Consider the following 12,343-nt stretch of genomic DNA (forward strand, 5'->3'; position numbering starts at 1 on the left):
TCAATTGGCTTGCATACAAATTTCGAGTGGACACCAAAACTTCAATTTGATAATATAGATTTTGTTTTTATACTCTAAGAAGGTTGTAGATGCTTTTGGAAGAAGCACTAAAAAATATATAGGTTGGACGATGAATATATTACTAGACGTTTACGAGTGCAATGCACGGGTAAGTTTTATTGAATTATTGTAGTTTAAAGAAACAATACAGAATATATTGATATGAATGTTTGTTATATTGAATTTGATTTTAATGAAGAATATAAGTTGTTTTTTTTAAGCAAGAATATAAGTTAATTGTTTTAATATTTTTTAACATTATTTGAGTATTGAAAATAAAAATGGTATAAAATTAACAAATAAGTGACATAAACTACTTACATGTACTGTTTGTCATACTCTCAAATGAAAAATAAATGAGAAGAAAAGAGAGAGAATAGTGAAATGAAAATAAAATAAAAACAAAACTTTTTAAACGGTAGAAGTAAATCATGAAATTTGTATGACTCGTTCGATATTGTCATGCATAAAAAAAATTGTAATTAAAAATATGCAACAGTTTAATAAGTTTATATCTTATGAGAAAATAAATATATACCATTTATATCATACAATAAATCACAAATTATAATAATCTTTTAGTATATCATAAGTTTATTGAACATGCGATTTTAATGAAAAAATTACGCACACAACTAAATAGTACATCAAAGAAAATGATTTTATATTTATCGGAGAATTTATAGGATTATAAAACTAAAACAATAAAATATGGGTTAAATCATGGGTGCCTAATTCCTCTCCATTATTTTTTCTTTCTATTTTCTTAATTTTAATTTCAATTTTTTGTCAAAAACATTTTAATTTCAATTTCTAATATTTTATTTAATTAATAGAAAGAGGGAAATAAAGTTTTGGAGGGTGGGTAGTTATAAGATTACAATAATAAATTATTTTTTAAAATTTAATTAATAAAATGAGTGTTTTGAAGGGAAAAGTTGTGGTGTAGAACTTGTAGGATTATAACAATATAGCTGTGGAGGTTGGATAGCTATATGATTATAACTATAAATATTTTTTTTAATTTAATTAATAAAATGAGATTAAGGGAGGGAAAAGTTATTGTAAAACTTGTTGGATGCCAATATAGTTGGGATCGTTTGCCTTTTCCGGCACCCTCTAGCATTTTTTTGTTTAAAAAATGACATATTTGTAAAATCTCATTGTAATAATGTATAGTTAGAAAAAATAATGAGGATAGAAAAAGGAGTTTCATAATTATGCAAAATAGTATGTTTAATATCATATCAAACTTATTAAAACAAAATAAAAAATGAATATGAAAAAATAAAAAATAAAATCCTCAAGAGGAAAAAGATGTAGTGAATTGTACCAAACATTGCAAAATGTATACTAAATAATGTTTCTCTTTGTTTTTTCGGCAGGTTATAGGAGAAAGTAATAACATGGGATAAGAATGAATAAGAAAGTTGTTGAACTTTTCCATCAAATATTGTGTGCTTGCATTAAAAGTGATGCCCCCAAAAAATAAATCAAAAATAAGAATCAACAAACAACAACTCTAGCACAAGGAAGAAGGAAAGATGAGATGATACATGAGGGGAGAAGGAAATAACAACCAAAGAAAAAGAGAAATGTATTGAGAAAGGTGGAAAGTAAACGCCCAATTTGTAACAGCTACATGTAGACGTAGCAGGCGTGGTTCAAAGAATTTGTTGGTCATGAATTTACTCATGTATATCTTTCTTACTAAAGCTTGTTTGGTCAAGCAATCACATACCCTAATTTTAACCTAATATTTTCCCTCCATCATCCAAGCATTAAATTCTCCTAAGTGCTTTTCCTAATCATCACTCTAAGTTCAAATTCAAATTTTCCCTCCCCCACATCTTGAAGTCTACGGATGCATGTGCATGTGCTCTCTTTCCCATGCAAATATCTCTTCCCAACATACCTCTTTACATGTTCTATGCAAATTTATGCAAATTAATGTTCACACTCTTTCCCGTATACATACTTCCACTACCATACATGTGGTCTATATATATGTGTGTGTTATGTTGATAGCTTGGTTGAAAATCAAATATACATTACATATTACCTTGAGTTTGACGTGGAAGATGCAATTAAAGATTCTTCATGTTTTGATATGAGTCTAAATACAATAACCTTATGTGTTTTCATTAGCTGTTGTCGTTTTGATGTTGTGTTTGTCTTTTATTTAATTTTGGTCGACTTGAAACGTGTATAGAACGGAGATTGTGCAGCTTTCTTCAATTTTGTACGATATATATGTTTTGTGATCATGCCTCCATCCGATGTGCGCAGAACTTTGGTTGCACCAATTAGCAGAGTTCGAAAGGGATACCTTTTAATCAGTTTGAACAATACTTCCTTCCATAACAAAATTATATGTTATCATGAAGTGTTATATTATGTGGGAAGTATTTGGTTTTTTTTTTTAAGAAATTTGTGTGCGGGTTAGTTCTGGCAATGTAATTTTGGTTTTTTGTTTAAGAAATTATGTGTTTCTTATATCATATGCGCTTACGGTTCATCTAAGTATTACATGCATGGTGATTTTTTTAAGTTCAATATGCAATCATTTACTATATGTTCTTTTCAAAAAATAATGGTTACATATATACTATAGTTCAATATGCAATTTTACCAAATTATCCTAATCAACTATTGATTTGTTTTTTATTAAAGAAAAAATAATACTTTGGAAGTTATGTAACATAGTATTAATTGAAAGGTACAATTGAAAAAAAAAAAGTTATTATTGCATTGGAAACTGAAAATAACATTCATTTTTAAACAATTTTTTTTGGATAAAAGGATACTCATTTTGAAACGAATGGAGTATTTGGTTAACCAAAATTTGACATCAAGTTGAAAGCACACAAAATAGAAATACAAGAAGAAGTTTCCTTAATCCAAACAAAACCAGATATGAGCATAGCAAATTTTGCTAAATAGTGTACAACTTATCAACACGATTAATATGAGAAAATTGCAAACTATGCAAGCAACAGAATACATCGACACAATCCTCAACTATGACACCTAAATAGGAGTGATTTTGTTGTTTTCTTGCAATTGTTCTAATTGTGTTAAGAAAGGAATGGAGGTAGTACGTGATTAATACAAGCATTTTTTTGTGCTCTATTTAATCGAGGAAGGCTAGCAACAATAATTTTTCAACACTCTTTTTAACACTCATTCTTTTATTGGATGAAATTAATTTATGTTCCACCATTTTGTGTCGGTTCAATTTTCAAAGTGTTGACTCACAAGGATTTAAATTAATGAACACGTGAATATTAGAGAGAATGTTCAAGAGAGAGTGTTGTTAACATTACTCATATGTAATCTCTTTCATGAGAATTTCACACGAGGAGTGTAGTGCATATTTGTACATTTATAACTTTTTATTTTTACAATTTGAACAACCTACAATAACAAAAACAAATGGTTCAGATTTCACACAAAACAACTTTTTTTTTTTTTGGTAGATAGACGAAATGGCAAAGCCATTATAAACTCACACATAAGTGGAGGTACCGGGGTTCGAACCCCAGTCATGGCACCCGGCCTAACAATTTCGGCATTTTTGCCGGTTGAGCTAGGACTTCTGGATTCACACAAAACAACTTTAATGGGAGAGAATCTCTTCCCGTAATCATGGAATATGCTCTATAAAAAAAATACGGCTGAAATTAAAATGTGGAATGGTAAGCATTAGTGAACTTGCATAAAAAATTACCATGCTTTTCTTTAAAAAAATCACACATTGAGAAAGTTGATAGTGTATCTTTCAAATAACACCTCAATATTTATTTTGATGTTTTTTTTTAAAGAAATAGTGTATCTTTGTTAAGCTTTCAAATACGACATTCATTTTTATTTTTAAACAGAGGGAGTACATGTTTTAGATGATAGGACCCGTGCATCGCACGGGTCGATGATCTAGTCTTTATATCTAATCTAATCTAACTTATTCCTAATCCTAGTTAACACTCCAATTACTACTTAAAACCCTAATTCTATAATTTTAGGCGCCAATCAATATTAGCCCTTGGATCCAACCCTTTTTTTGCGCCATTAGTCTATCAACCCTACATCTAATCTTGATTATGGGAAGCACAAATGGTAATTATTGCTTGAATGTATATCAACCGTTGATTACAAAGCAAACTGATCTGCACACATTCCACCTAAATTAACTAACGTAAATGCATCAAGTCAAATGACTACAACCTTCTATTGCATTGCACTAAATTCTAATTTTGATTTCCAAAAGCTACCCCACTTTTAATATTCTCTTTCTTGGATACGCTAAAAATTCTCCTTCTATGTATTGGAATTGTACAAGCATTCAAAATAGTTTGAGTATTCCAAAATCATCCTTCTTAATTTTTCAAAATCTCATTCTTACCAAGAATTTGACATTTTTATGTATTCTCTCTAAACACCCAGTTCTATTATCTTAGTAGTTTCTCACTCATAGAACTTCTTCATTCTTCTTATTCTTCATTTCCCTTGCCCCTTTTTCTAAAAGGATTTTCAAGTTCTTCTCTGGAACCGATAAAATGGGTTTCCATGCAATACTTAACTGTATAGGTTATGTGTGCCCTATGTGTATATATACATGCTCTTATTCCCTCATACTTTGACTTTTCTTCTTATCATTTGTGCCATGCCGAACATAGATATCCGAACACTGCTATCATACCATTGTCTGACCGGTAAAACTATAAAGTTCGATTAGTCCGTTTTTCTATTTGTATTGGCATAAGATTTCTGATTTGGTTGGTGATTATGCAGCGCCATTGGATCCCAACCCTGTTGGTGAATTTGATACGATGGTTAACGAGCTTCGTCGGAAATATCGAACATATGTGGTTGAGTTCGACATTGAGCATGTAAGTTATTTGGGTTGTTATGTATATATGTGTCCTCTCATAATTAATATCAATGTTCTGTCCCCTCATAATGAGCTTCGCCGTGTTTTTTTTTCCGACGTTCTTATTTTCTATCAATGTTCAGGGAGCTGTTCTTCTTCCAATGATGTTCAGTCATGACTTTGGTGACCAGATCGATCATCACACGATGTTGGTTGAAAGCAAAGGAAATGAGTTTGAGGTTTATGTCGAGAGACACATCAGTTGCATCTATCTAACTAGGGGATGTCATGCGCTTTGGGATTTTAACAAATTTTAGCTGGGTGCTTGGATAACAATGGTGTTTGTTGGGTTGGGCAAGTTTGAAATAAGCTTGAAGGATAGATTTGGGAAGAAGATCCGTAATCCTGTTATTTCCGGATCGTTTGCAATTTTGAAGCATACCTTTGTGTAGTTCTCGAACATTTGGTTTAGAATGATGGGAGTTTGGTTTATGTTAAGAAATATAGTTGATATCCCAAAAGAATGGCTCCCATCATCACTTCAGTGTCTGCAATTATTGCTGGTAAAAGGAACATCAATCTTCATATTCATGTCATCAATGTCTGGAGTGTTCTAGATTTCAGCAAGCCAGCATAAGATAGCTCGATACACATGTTGCTGCTAGACGAAAAAGTATCTCACGGTGCAAAATGATTCTTTAATATTTATCACCATAAAACTTGATGTTTGTCTGACGTAAAGTTTGTGTCACTATGCAGCTAGGAAAAATTCAAGCAATTGCCAAGAAGGTCCTTATACCTAAGATTCGGTCCTTGGTGCAGAATAGAGCAGCTTACTAAATCGAAAATGTCTTGGTTATTCACAATGAAGCAAAGTATAGATGCATTATACACAGGTTTAAACTAAACCTGATAGAACGAACGAATTAGTTCACAAGGCATAGGCATCACATGTTGCAAGTGTATGTTTCATGTGTTAAGTATTTCATGTCTGTCCTGGATCTCAGGTTTGTTGTCTTTTGGTAAACATATTTACCCAATTAGCTGTATTGGAAGCCTACTTTATGACACTATTTATGTATTATGATATGCTTCAATATTAAGTGCATGTGTTTACTATTACAATGTGCATATCAGAGCAGATTTTATTGGGCACCAAAGTGAGCATATTTTCATGTCTATGACAATCTAGAAAAAATCCATCCATAGATGAATTTCAAGTCCATGTAGTGACATATTTTATGCATTTTGTTATGCTAAATTGTGAAAGGCACGAGTTCACCGTTATCAAGTGTCGTGGTTAGTTATTGAAATTCTTAACGTGCGATCATTCGTAAATTGTGTATCAAATGTCGTGGCGTAGTATACATACTTATCTCAAACTCACATTAAATATACCATGTTAACTTTTCAATAAACATATACGATTATTATATATTTCTTCAAATAATGTTTTAAACTATATATGACCCGTGTGGTAGCGCGGGTAGACGAACTAGTCTAATCCTAAGGTACAATTGCAAACAACACATACATAACCCTAAACCCTAAATATTTTGGCGCTAAACAACTTTTTTTCTTCAATGCACACCCTTTTTCCAAAACCCTAATGCTTTTGGCGGAATTCTTTCTCAATTTGAAATTCAAATTTTACAACTACAGCTTATTAACTCCTCAAGTGCTTCACACGGCTCTATGCATACTTAGGAAGAATACAATTTTCTGGATACCAAATTGTATTTATGACTTTGTCTCCCACACTTAATTTTATTCATTTTCCAAATCATCGTTTTTTCCCAATTTCAAACAAAAAAAATAAAATCAGATCTTCCTTCTTCTCAACTTCCCATTAATCTTTCGTTTCAGTGTGTTTGATCTTTAAATGTAGGTCGAACATAAGGTGCTATTCTTCTTCATCTCTCCCCCTTTTTTGTGTCATACATTATCCCAGAATCATGGCTGCTTCTTCTCTCTTTCTCCACCAAAGCCTCCCTCACGAGTCACGATCTCCGATCTCTTCTATGCAGTGGTGTACGTTTGATCTTTAAATGTAGGTCGGGTGGTCTCGGCGGTGGAGACAACAAGCGGTGGACTGGTGAACGGTGATTAAACAGGAACTCACATTAACAGAAACCCAAAAACACCATCCTTTCATCACTCAGCTTCTTCTTCATTGCTCCGCTCCGATCGAGAATCTCACCGTCTATTCAACCTTCTCGCTTAGCTTCTTCTGTGAGTATGTGACTGACTATAGTGAAATTTGTTCCTCCCATCACTCATCTTAACCCTTTTTCTCCCACAAGTGAAGAATTTTGTTTCTATATTTTTCTTTCTTAACAAATCTATGTAACATATGTGGTTCCATTTTTGTTTGTTTCAGCCTTACGCGTGAGAACAGGAAACAACAACCAAATGTTGAAGACATAAGCTACAAAAGGTAAATACAAATTCCTCTGTGTGAATTAGTTTTTGTTCTCACTTTTGCCCACCAACTATTCGATATTTGTTTCAGCCTTGGCAAATTTAAGTGTTGGGTTATTTAACTGAGTTATATTTGCAGTTAAAAAAAGGATATAGACTAAAAAAATGACATTTTTTATCAAGCATGTTGTCAATCAAATTATGATGATACATGAAGTGTGTTTTTTAAATGACATTGGTTACTTGGTTTTGAGCTGCAACATTAAGATGTCTCATAACATGACAAACATTTAACCACTGGCTGCAGGTTAAGATTCACAACATTTTGGAGGCAACATCTTGCACCTAGAGCTTCAGCCAGCAGAGGATCTACTTCAATATATGCTCCAACTTACAAAAAGAAAATTCAGCAGTACCAGTTCTGTCATAAGTGGCCATTCCCCGCCTTATCGACCCTCTGTGAAGTTGCCAGCATCCACAGAAATATTTTAAATTGATGCACTTTCATGCACAATGTTGGGAGTTGCTTAAGCATTTGGTGAGAATGTCGTCTCTTGATATTTTGCTTTCTTTAATCTTCTGAAATTTAGTTATTCAAAGATGAATAAGTATGGAGGAATTTTGGATAAAGATTTTATTTAAGTAGAATGGCTTATAGAGTTTTATTCGTATTTAACCCCTGCATAGTCCATTTGTTGTAATGATTTCAAAGATCATGTATTTATAAAAAATTGCATTGTCCATGTTTTAGCATTGTCTTTTTAAGTTACTGTGGATTGCTACAAATTGTACTCTGCACTCTGAAACATATGATACTGTCAATAATTGAGTGGAGCCTTGATGATGTAGGAGATGAGTTTTTATCATGAGTCTTCTTCAGTAGCATATATAGCCTTCAGTAGCATATAAACCACAGTGCTATGAATTTTTTTCATGCCAATGTACTATGTAATGATTGATGGATTAAGATAGTAGCATATACAACTTTTTTTTGGTAATTATATTTACTTCACTGTTTATTCAAATTTGATTTGATGTTGACTATGTGCAGGCCCTGATTATATAACCAAAGAACTTTGTTTGGAGTAAACTCAGCCTCATTGTGCTTTCCACTCAATTATTGAAATTTAAACAAGATGTGGAACTTTATGCCAAAATAACTTTGTTTTATTGTTGAGGTGGTCCTTTGGAGATGCTAATTTTATAGAAAATTATGTTTCTTTTGTTGAAGGTCTTGGTTTAATTTACTTGATACCATTTAATTACTTGATACCAATCACTATTGCTTTTGGCTTATTATATTGTGTTTTGCTATTTATATATATGGTACTGTCAACATATATACAAAAGAAATAAGATTTTATGCTACTGCTTTTTCGAAATAAATTACTTTGATGCTAATATTTTATGCTACAGTGATTGGTTCTAAAAGTTTGATGTTTATTTTGAACAGAAAATGGCGAAGTTACCGGCATCCTTTACATAATAATTTACTTTAAGGAAGACTTGAAGATACCGGTAACCGATGAGGAATGTGAAGATATAGATGTTACAATCAAATGTAGTTTATTTTTTATTAGAATGTTCTCTTTTTTTTTAAGTACTACAAAGAGGGTCAAAGGACCATGATTATAATGTTGTTTAGTTGACTACTATAATGTATAAAATTTTCATTGTAAGAGTGAAGGATGTAATTATCTTGCAATATCTAGAGCTACATCAAAGAATGGTCTGAAGATTCTAATGACCAATGAGAATGGTGTTAGCATGGATAACACTTCGAATGTTGTTTACAAAGAAATTTTTCGTAATTTACAAACATGAACTCCTTTTTATTTGTATTTTTTTTTTGGTCAAGTAGTTGTATTTTTATTATTAACATTGTATTGGCACCAAAAGCACATTATTTTCTATCTATTTGAATGTTATGTTTGCCATCAATAGGATCCGTGCGGCAACACGGGTGGAAGGTCTAGTCGTGTATTTATATGTGATGTTGCTTGTGGACAATTTGGTCGAAAATGGCGAGTTAGTGAGATAATATGTGGGTTTTTTATGTGCTGTATGTCTGAGCGACATGAGTTAGTGGGAATATATAAGTTATTTGTTGTGTTTTTTAATTTAATTATTAATTAGTAGAATTAGAATTTTGGAGGGATATTTTTTAAAAAGAACTTGTAGGATAGTTATAAATGATAGATTTTTTTTTTGTTACTACTTCGATGAATGTAGTATGTGGGAACACGGAACTGGATCCTCGGCAACGCTTGTGTCTCTTGCCATCTTTGCTGCCACCTATGAACCGTTGGATATTGCTTTCTTCTTTCTCAACCGTTGAATTTACTTGTGTTTATAGAAAAATGTTTGAGCTCTTCGTCCACATTCTTTACACTTAATATTAGGATTAAATGTACATAATATTAATTTTATTATTTGTTTTTTTTTGACAAAACATTTAATAACTTATAATTCTAAAAAAAAAAATCAATTATTGTTAATAAAAAACACTCAATAACTTTAAAACTTGTTTTTCTTAAGAAAAGTCTCTTTTGTTCATAACTTGTGTTCATTGTTTTAAAGTTTACTCATGTATATCATTCAATTTAATCCATAATTTAATTTAAAAGTTCACTGTGCCTTTAACTTTGAAATCAATCAATTTGATCCCTTTATTTATGTAAATCTTCCTTTAATATATGGATATGATCGTATATTTTCGATCCATTAACTATTTTTATCTCGTAATGTGTGAAGGATTATCACTATAGTCCTTAGATTATTCAAGAATTTTTTTGACAACATAATAACATTCAATGATCAAAATGATTAACAAAAAACACTTACGAACACATTTGTAATTTTGATGCATATGGAGCGATTTGACAATATAAGATACAATTCCAAGAAACAAGTTGTGTAAACATTTATAAGTTAAGAAACTAAATTCCCTAAAAAATAAAAATAAGGAACTAAATTGATTGATTTTAAAGTTAAGAGACCAAGTTGAATTAATTTGCATAAATTAAGAGACTAAATTAAGCAAAATTTGGTTTAAGTTTTCTCAAGAACAACAAGATTTAAAATTTATTGAATGTTTTATGAAAAAAAAAATATTAATATTATTTTTTTCTTTGAAGGGATTAATATTAATATTATTTTATTATGTACACTTTGATTATGCAGAAAAATATAATTGCTCTGTTTGGTAAAAATAGCGGATAGCTGATAAGCTAGCTGATAGCTTTTAGCTGATAAGCTAACTGAAATGTTTGGTAAAAATAGCGGTTCAACTAGCTGATAAATGTAAAATGACATAAAGGGTATTCTTAATTCATAATAAAAATTATATCATTAATTTAAGTATTTGTAATTTTGTAAACTAATTTTTCTTTAAAAAAATACTTTAAATTTATTAATTTAATATATTCTATGTATTATAAATTAAATTAAATTTTATTCACTAAAATTTTATCTTATATTTATTATCATTTAAGTGTTTCTACTTTATAAAGAAAATAACATTTACCTCAAAAACAAAAAAAAAGGTAGCACTAATAGAGTAATACTAATAACAGAGAATAAAGAAAATAACACTTACCTCAAAAAAAAAAAAAAAAAGGTAACATTAATAGAATAATAGTATTTTGTTTCGTAAAAAAAAACGAAGGTATATATTTAAAAAAAAAAATGCCAGCTGATATATATATATATATATATATATATATATATATACAAAAAATTGGAATAAAGGGATAGTAGTCTTTATTACGTAGCTTATTATAAAAATTATAATGGATAAAAATACAATTTAAATGAAATAATAAGGGTAAAATTGGAAGAAAAAGTGAGAAGCTTAAGCTCAAACACTACTTGGAATAGCTTCTGAAAAACAGCTTATAAGCTCGTGAAATAAGCTATAAGCTCATGGTGAAAAAGTGTTACCAAACAGAGCTTTTTTTGTCAAACGAGCTTATAAGCTATAAGCTAAAAGCTAAAAGCTCTTTTTTTTGTTTTCCCAAACAGACCCATTAGTACGCGTGCTATGGAAAGAATGTGGAGGAGGAGCTCAAACCTTTTCCTTATAAACACAAGCAAATTCAACGGCTGAGAAAAAAGAAAGCAATATCCAACGGTTGATATATGACAGCAGAGATGGCAGTAGACAAAGCGCTGCCGAGGATCCAGTTCTGTGGGGACAAAGCTATGAAGTGGTATTAATAATATTGCACATGTTAGACAAACCCTTAATAATATTAAGCATTCATTCATACGCAGATCGGCTAAGTGGATGAGAGATGACTATATACATACGGTGACATGACAAAGAATATCGTAAAATCTAAAAACATGCTACTACTATTTGAGTGATTGCAAACTAATAATGATGAGTACTAGTAGAATCAAATATGCATGCAATATTTACAAAAACTCTTAGATGCGAGTTTAGAGATGATATATGCCTCTTTTAGTTTAGAGATGCAACAACATTAAAACTTTTAAAGCGAGTTTATTGTTCGTTTTAGTCCCACAAGATTCGAGAGATTAGTCTTCACAGTTACGTGCGTGAAGAATGCTTGTTTTTGACCAAAAAGAAAATGTATTTAAAGGAGCCAAAAAATTCTTACAAAACCCAAGTGAAACCTTTTTTTCTTAGAAAAACCTAAGTGAAACCGAAATAATGAAAGCGACAAAAATGTGTAACTGAGTTGATTTTTTTTATATCATTTGTTTATTTGTTGAAAGGAGATATAAAAGGAAGATAAGAGTTAGATGGATTGGAAATGAAGGATAAATAAAGAAAACAATGGAACCATTCCATCTCTATCATGCGATCTAGACATTAACATAAAAAATTCATTCATTAAATACAAATCCAACTGTACCAAACCCTGATGTACCATCATATCTACCAAATTAATTAAAAAGTTATCAATCTTGGATTTCATTTGAATTTTCATTTTTGTGTTGACTTTATCTTGCTCAAAAGAAAGA

The 12,343-nt window shown here is 30.8% G+C and overlaps 1 long non-coding RNA gene across 2 annotated transcripts; it reads left to right on the plus strand.

Moving 5' to 3' along the window:
• Positions 1-6,619: 6,619 nt before the first annotated feature.
• On the plus strand, positions 6,620-9,168 carry LOC11440945 (uncharacterized). 2 transcript variants are annotated; one of them, XR_003013073.2, is made up of 4 exons: positions 6,620-7,166; positions 7,311-7,367; positions 7,659-7,889; positions 8,403-9,168. It is a non-coding gene; the product is annotated as an uncharacterized lncRNA (long non-coding RNA). The 2 variants fall into 2 exon arrangements; XR_003013072.2 differs by having other exon boundaries at positions 8,805-9,168.
• Positions 9,169-12,343: the final 3,175 nt, after the last annotated feature.

This window comes from Medicago truncatula, chromosome 6 (assembly GCF_003473485.1).
Source record: "Medicago truncatula cultivar Jemalong A17 chromosome 6, MtrunA17r5.0-ANR, whole genome shotgun sequence".
Lineage (NCBI taxonomy): Eukaryota > Viridiplantae > Streptophyta > Magnoliopsida > Fabales > Fabaceae > Medicago > Medicago truncatula.